This window comes from Triticum dicoccoides, chromosome 4A (assembly GCF_002162155.2).
Source record: "Triticum dicoccoides isolate Atlit2015 ecotype Zavitan chromosome 4A, WEW_v2.0, whole genome shotgun sequence".
NCBI classification, from domain to species: domain Eukaryota; kingdom Viridiplantae; phylum Streptophyta; class Magnoliopsida; order Poales; family Poaceae; genus Triticum; species Triticum dicoccoides.
The window spans coordinates 734,603,915-734,611,498 of NC_041386.1; the positions used below are offsets into that span (position 1 = coordinate 734,603,915).

At 46.8% G+C, this 7,584-nt stretch overlaps 1 pseudogene; it reads left to right on the plus strand.

Annotated features, from left to right (window-relative positions):
- Positions 1-893: 893 nt before the first annotated feature.
- On the plus strand, positions 894-2,073 carry LOC119285586 (annotated as a pseudogene).
- The last annotated feature ends 5,511 nt before the right edge of the window (positions 2,074-7,584 follow it).

Here is a 7,584-nt window from a genome sequence, read left to right on the forward strand (position 1 = left end):
GGGCTTCGCCAAGCACTGCGAGAGACGAGGAGGGAAAGGGGTAGGGCTGCTCCAGGAGAGAGGGAAACTCATGTTCTTGGCAGCCCCAAAAACCCCCACTATATATAGGGGAAGGGGAGAGGGGGTCGGCACACATCGGCCGCCGCTCACCGGCACAGAGCAGCACGACGACGGCGAGTAGGCCGACCCATGACCCCACGCCACGCGGCCACGCAACCACACGTAGTTAGCAGCGGCAAGCCGGCGCTGCAGCTCCTCTGAATCCGATCCTCTCCAACCTTTTCTGAATCACAGGTACAGGTAATTTTTTTGATAACATTCCCAATTTATTTCAGTTAGGTTACTGTCTATTCGTATGTGTCTTGTGGCAGCATAAATACACAACTTAAGATCTTGCTGTTGTACCTTTTATGCAGAACCATTATTGTTTACAGTTTACGTAAAGGCATGTTTCTTTACATTTTGACATAAAGTTCCAATTTTGAAGCGGAAACAATGCGCTCACTTCAGTCTCTGGTCTGATATTTCCAAGCTTTTGAAATGTCTAACTAAAATAGTTCAATGGGAAACTGTATTTTGGTATAGCTTTTTTTGTTTACTTATTATAATGACAACAATTCAGAATTTCAGATTTCCGTATTCTTCTTAGCTTGGATCGCCCAACAATTTATTTGTAGCTCCGCCACTGCTATGTTGACCACTACCCTTCGAGAAGCGAAGCTCCACCGGTGGCCGCCCCGTCACCCATCGCCGCTCTAAGCCAACGTACTATCTTTCCCGACTCACCACGGCGAGGTCGCCACCACCCGGTTTGTTTTTCATTAGCCAGATCAATGATTTCCTCTATCCATTTGCAGATCTATCCCGTGGCTAGGCCCTTCCGCGTACGCCCCATGGAGGAGGCGGAGCAGGGGGAGATGTTCTGGAGGAACACCAAGCGGAGGCTGGGCAGCCATCCGGGGGAGACGGCGGCCAGCCTGCTTACCGATGACCTCATCCTGGAGATCCTTTGCCGTCTCCCTACGAGATCCGTCCATCGCTTCAAGTGTGTCTCTGTACTCTGGCGTGACCTCATCGCCGACCCCGCCAACCGCAAGAAGTTGCCCCAGGCCCTCGCTGGCTTCCTCTACACGACCATCAACAACAACGGTTGACACCACCACTTTGCCAGCGTCTCCGACGCGGCAATCCCGTTTGACCCTCCCCTCCCTTACCTGCAGCCAAACAAGTACAATGGCATCACCCAGGTGGATGCCTGCAATGGCCTCCTTCTCTATCGCCGCTACAACAGCAAGGATGATTCCCATTTGGTCGTGTGCAATCCCACCACCAGGAGGTGGTTTGAGCTACCCCCTCAACCTCAACCGTTGGAGCTGGCAAACAGACGTACCCGTACCACCGGTCTGGCTTTCGACCCGGCGGTCTCGTCCCATTTCCATGTTCTTCATTTCGAGCATTCCTATCTGGAAATTTACATCACTCGAGTGAACATCTACTCCTCCTGGACAGGAGCCTGGAGTCATAGGAATTGTGGGATGGCCGACAAATATACGTTATTTTTCGGTGGTAGATGCGTCTTTGTTGGCGGCTTGCTTTACGTGATGGGCAACCATAATTACGTCATCGACGATTATGTGTTGCTGGGGGTAGACATCGAGGGCAAAGTGTGTAAGACCATCAGTGTGCCATACGGCCGAGGATTTGGTATAATTGGATCATCTCAGGGGTGCTTACACTATGCTATTACCTTCCTTCGATGATAACAAGCAAATCTCTAGGATAGAACTCTGGTGCCTCCAGGATTGTGATAGTAAAGAGTTGGTCCTAAAGCATACTGCCAGATTCAGTGAGCTTATGAGCTTGACTGGGAAGAAGCACAGGGTTGTTGCAATTCATCCAGATTGTGACACCATTTTCCTGCTTTCACGTGGATGTGGTGATACCTTGGTAGCGTACGATATGAGACATAAGCAAGTTGGATGTATCTTTAAGCTTGAGAAAAACAGTACAAAACAATCTCTAGCATATGTTCCTCTGTTCCCAGAGTCATTAGAAGATGTATATGGGCAGTAGGTTTACCTTCAAGGCACGCCCTGTGCTTCCTCCAAGAATTGGTTCTTCTATCGGCTGAAGTATTTCTCCGTTACATTGGAATCTGCTTGAATCATGCCGCTCAATTTGCTGGTGCTTACACTCCTACTTGCCTGATTTCCAGTTCAGAGCAAAAGCCTGGTAAACCTATAAGCATAATGTTATTTCGAAGGACATTGTTACTCTTGTTCTTATTTGCCTTGCACTGGCTGTTGTTCTGGACAGGCATGTATTTCTTGCATGGGTCTAAATTATACTGTAATTGGTCTTCTTTTCGATAACAAACAGTTATTATGTTTATCCTAAATCCTAGTGCATATTGTCAACCTGTTAGTGTACTACTAAAAGTTTTGATCAGACTGGTTACCGGTGCCATGTCTAGTTGACCTTATTCATTCAGTATTTTGGTAAAACACTGCCTTTGAGCAAGTTCTTTTTATATATGTTTTCTGTACCTAATGAATTCAGTAGAGCTTGGATCTGTACCTAATGTTTTCTGTACTTAATGAATTCATTAGAGCTTGCATCAATGTCAGTAAAATAAAATAACGTTGGAAGATTTGATGAATTTTTTTTCCTGCTGGGTGTATGTGCGTTTGGTCCATTTTTGTTGTTTCAGATATGTTGTGACCATAACATATAGTAGGCTTGTCTGTTGGTTTAGATGCTTAGAGTTGTGCGCTCTTAGCAGCCATATAATTTGAAGCCATGGTAATGCAGTGTCGATGTGCCTTGTGGCTGTGTGCATCGATACTGTAGCCGACAAGGAAGAAAAATCGCTGTGTACATTGTCGGACTCCAAAGTTCTGTCAAAAATGAAAATCATAATGTCAGTATCTTGCTGATATCTGCACAAGCTACGATGGAAACCTGCAAGGATGTAAAAGTTATCTTTAGAAAAGCGAAACAAATCATTATGTCGCCAGTGCTTCATGGTTCGGTAAAGACGCAAAAAAGCTGCCTGAAGCAAAGGGCCCCGCAGACAGTATGAAGACAATGGGCAAGGAATCGTTCATTACTTAGAGAGGATGAAAACTCCCTGTCTCCATTTCATGGGTGCGGTAGCAGTGTGAAAGAAGCAGATCGGATTATTCCAGTGATTTCAATCCAAGTTTATTATTCTGCCAAACACTGCATGTAATTAAGTAGTACTAATGGTTAACAGTAGCAAGAAATCATTAGCCGATGGGTTAGATTCATTCAGTTTGCTACTGTGCATTTAGCATGGCTTCATGAGTCTTCTTGAATGCGTAGTACTCCTGTTCATTGTATGTTGAATGGTTTTCTTTTAGCTCGGTGTCATTCAGTTGAGCAACTCATTGTCGTGTACGCCAATATATATTTGTAGATCATGGATGTATATCACTGATTGTAGCGGGCACTAGCTTCCACCTGCTGCTAATTCTACCACCACCACCAGTGTTGCCTGCATGCTTGAACTACTTCATAGCATCTTCTTCTGAATTTTGTGCACACACTTCACTGTATGCTTGACCCACCTGTATGTAAACAATTTTTTTTGTAACCATTGGCAAAAGCTTTGCCCCGTTCTAAAATTTATGTTCTTGGATTGATTTTATCTCAGTATTCGGGTTTTGGGTACTATTTGGTGAAGATATAGAGGGAGGAGGGTATTATTTGGTCCAGACGTCTTGAGCGTAGCTGACTTGATGGCTGGTGGACCCACCGCTAATCTTTGGGCTGGCTCCCCTTGCCTGAGGCTGGCCATAGTGGGGGTAACATAAGTAGTATCATGCACTTGAGACTCTCAAAAATGCTTATGTGGCAGGTAATTAAAGAAGAGAAAGATGGTTATAGTAACATGGGTAGATACCATAACATAATAAATATTATACTACTATGTGTCATGTATGGCAATAAATGAGATCACCTATCATACTAAACTATGATACTATGCACTATGGATATAGTATCATACACTAGTATTATATGCACGATAATAGTATATGATACTCACCACTATGACCAGCCTGAACCATCGTTGCTTGATTCATTGCTCGTTGGCTGCTTTGTTACAGCGCTTGCTTGCTCTGCTTCAGTGTCTGGCAGTGTCACAAGCTTGGATGAAGCAGTTTGCAGTGTCACAAGCTTTTGACAAAGGATCCATTTGGCGGAGGCGTCTCCTACCTCGGGAGAGAAGGCACCTCCTTGTAGCAGAATCTACTTTTGGAATTTCTGGAGTTTTCCTGTAGAGAAAAGAATTGTCATGTTACGACAGATAAATGATCCGTAATCCAGTGCAAGACAGAGTAGATCTTAGTAAAGCCCTTTAGAATTCCATAAAAAAAAGCCCTTTAGAATTAATTGTTAACCTGTTGTATATGTATTCATATTGTATGTACCTTCATTGTACTATATTTCCTAGATTATAGGATCTCTCGCGCCAACACTCGCTCATGGCCTGCGTGCCTATATTGACCGGAGTAGTTGGGGTCGCCCTGTATGTGTATCATCTCTGTAACACTGCAAATGCAATAGACACAGTGCGCAACTCCTCCCTCAAGCTTGGTATCAGACACCATGGGCTTCGAGGACATCTTCGGTGAGCTCCCTCCCTCCTCTCCAGCCACCGCATCCGCTCCCCAATCCTCGCCGCCCGCGACCTCTCCTTCCCTCCTATCCTCCACTACCTCCGCTGCCCTCTCCACCACCATTACCGCTCTCCTCTTGCGGCTGCACCGACGGCGAATCCTCTCCTTCAGAATTTTCACAATGATCACATCTGCTTCAAACTTGATACTGCCGCGCACATCTACAACAAGTGGAGAACCTACTTCACCTGTGTCTTCCTACAATACCGCGTCCAGGACCACGTCCTGCGGCCGCCTCCTGCCAATCCCGATGCGTCCTAGCTTGCCGTCGACAGCCATCTCATCCTTTGGATCTATTTCACCCTTGCCGACTCCCTGCTCGAGCTCATCATGGGCGGCGCCACCAACGCCTACAGGGCGTGGAAGCGCATCCGTGACTACTTCCTCGAAAACCAAGGTGCCCTCTACCTCCATCTCACCCGCCAATACCGCAACTTCAAGCAAGGAGATCTCCCCATCTCCGACTACGCCCGCGGCCCGCCGCCTCAAGAACCTTGCAGACGGCCTTGCCGACACTGGCAATCCGGTCTATGATCCGGACCTCACCATGCAGTTTCTCCACGGCCTCGACAACCGTTTTGACACCATCTGCACCATCTTCGGGGACACGGTGCCTCTCCCCCTCTTCGACGTTGCCCGCTCCCGGGTGGATCTCGCGGAGTACACCTCAATCTGCGTCAAGCCGAGGCAGGATCAGCGGCTCTCACCATCACTGGCGGCTCCCTCCGCGGTGATCGGGCACCTCCCTCCGGGCGTGGCTCCGGCGGCAACCGTGGTAACTCCAATGGCACTGCTGATCGCGGGCGTGGCCGTGGTCGTTCTGGCGGCCATGGGCGCGGCCGCTTTGACTCTAGTGGTCGCGGGCAACAACCATAGCAGCAGCAGCCTGCGCCCTGGACTGGGTACTTCGCCCCGTATGGCATGGCTCTGCCCGCTCCGCGCCCCAGCTGGCTTCCCCCGAATGCTGTCGGCGTGCTTGGACCGCGGCCGAGGAGTAAATAGCACTGGCGGTCTATGAACTTGCACTGCGGGTGCACTTTAGTCACACAACTTGCAAACCGGAAGAACCCGTCACAAAACTTGCATTGCGGGTGCAATCAAGTCACACGCGCCAGCTGAACCGCGCCGACGCCTGGTTTTCTCTGATTTTAGGTCACGCGCGTCGCACGTGACGGCCGCTTTTTTTGCAGATAGCCCCCTAAAGTCTCAAGCAATGCCGCATTGAAACACTCCTCTGTTTTCTCTCGCTGCCTCTGTTGGTTGCCGATGGGAGAGGAGACAGGCGGCACCGCGCCGTCATGGAGATCGTCGGCGGACAGGGTGCCGGTCCAGATGGTGTTCGATCCGACGGTGGAGTTGCCGGTTCTTCGCACTGAATGGCACGGGGGTCCGACTTACGGTGAGTTTCCCCCTCCCCCAATTTTAGTTAGGGTTTTCTCCTTCATGCAATAGATGAAATACTGGTGGTGCATCTAATTAGTTTTAGGTCTGAGATGTGCAGTACTAGGTACTTTACATGGTTGGTACCTCTTTTTGTATGTTGGGCTGCATCCTAGGGTTAGTTCATATTGCCTCCGCTCACAATCAGTCCACTTTGCAAATGTAGGATATGATCCTAGGGTTAGTTCCAGAGCAAACTGAGCATGTTGCAGAGCCAAATGATCTAATTAGATCAAAAAGTTCTAGAGGAAGGAAGAGAAAGCCCACTGACAAAATGAATGAACTAGTACATCAGCTGATGGAAAAGGCAAAGAAAAAGAAGTCCAAATGGTTATTGATGAGAATGGAGATGTTGACTTTCCAGTAATATTAACTGTGAGTTCTACTTTTTCTACTTACTAAAAGAAAATTAATTAAATCCTTTACTTACATAGTGTTTGTTGATGTTGTCAGCATATTCAACATAGAACTATGAGGCCACATTTGGACCCAACACAAGTACAAGACATCATGGTACATATTTTATCACATGAGGTACTTATAAAACAGTTGGTGAAATAATTCGTTTCACAAATGACATGAACTAACATATGGTGAAATTGACCCTGTCCTCATCTTATTTATTTATGTGTTTAGGGGCCAGCACAAGGAGTACCTGTTTCTAGGATGCACCGAATTCCAGATGAAAGTGCATTTGTTGCTGAGCTTAGGGCCAACATTCCAAATGAACCAGCACACACAACACAAAGAGCAAGAGGAGAAAGAGGGGCAAGAGGAAGAAGAGGAGCAAGAGGAGCAAGAGGTGGGTCAGTGGCAGCAGGAAGAGGACCAGCACATGGACATGAACCAGACCAACCAAGAAGAAGAGGAAGAACAAATTCTACAAGAACAAGAGGGAAAAGGAAAAGAAAAACTAGGGGAATGGAGTGGCTCTTACTTGGGGAAGGAACAAGTAGAACTGGACATGTGTAAGAGGAAGCCCAAGATGAGTTCCAGGTCACCCAGAAGATTGAGATGCCTTATGTTCTCATGAACTAGTAGTACTAAGTAGTATCAAGTGGACATGTGCTACAATTTCATTTTGTTGTAGTATGAAGTGGCAACTAATTGAACTTCTGTAGTGTTATGTACTGGTCTTTTGGTGGATACGAAACTCTGCTGAACTACTACTTAAACTGTGGCTGAAATTATGGACCGATCTTCTACATATTTGCAATCATATATGTAGAGCATACTTTTGCACACATGAAACAAAATCAGCAAATTCACATAAGCGACAACAGTTGTAACAGACAACATTCAGGATTATAACATCAAACTGACAGTAACAAACTAACAACACGACACGACAAGTTCACATTCAACATTACAGACCGACAAATTCAAATGAAAACACCAAACTACTGATCATCGCTTAAGCTGTGCCATATTGTCCAGGGCC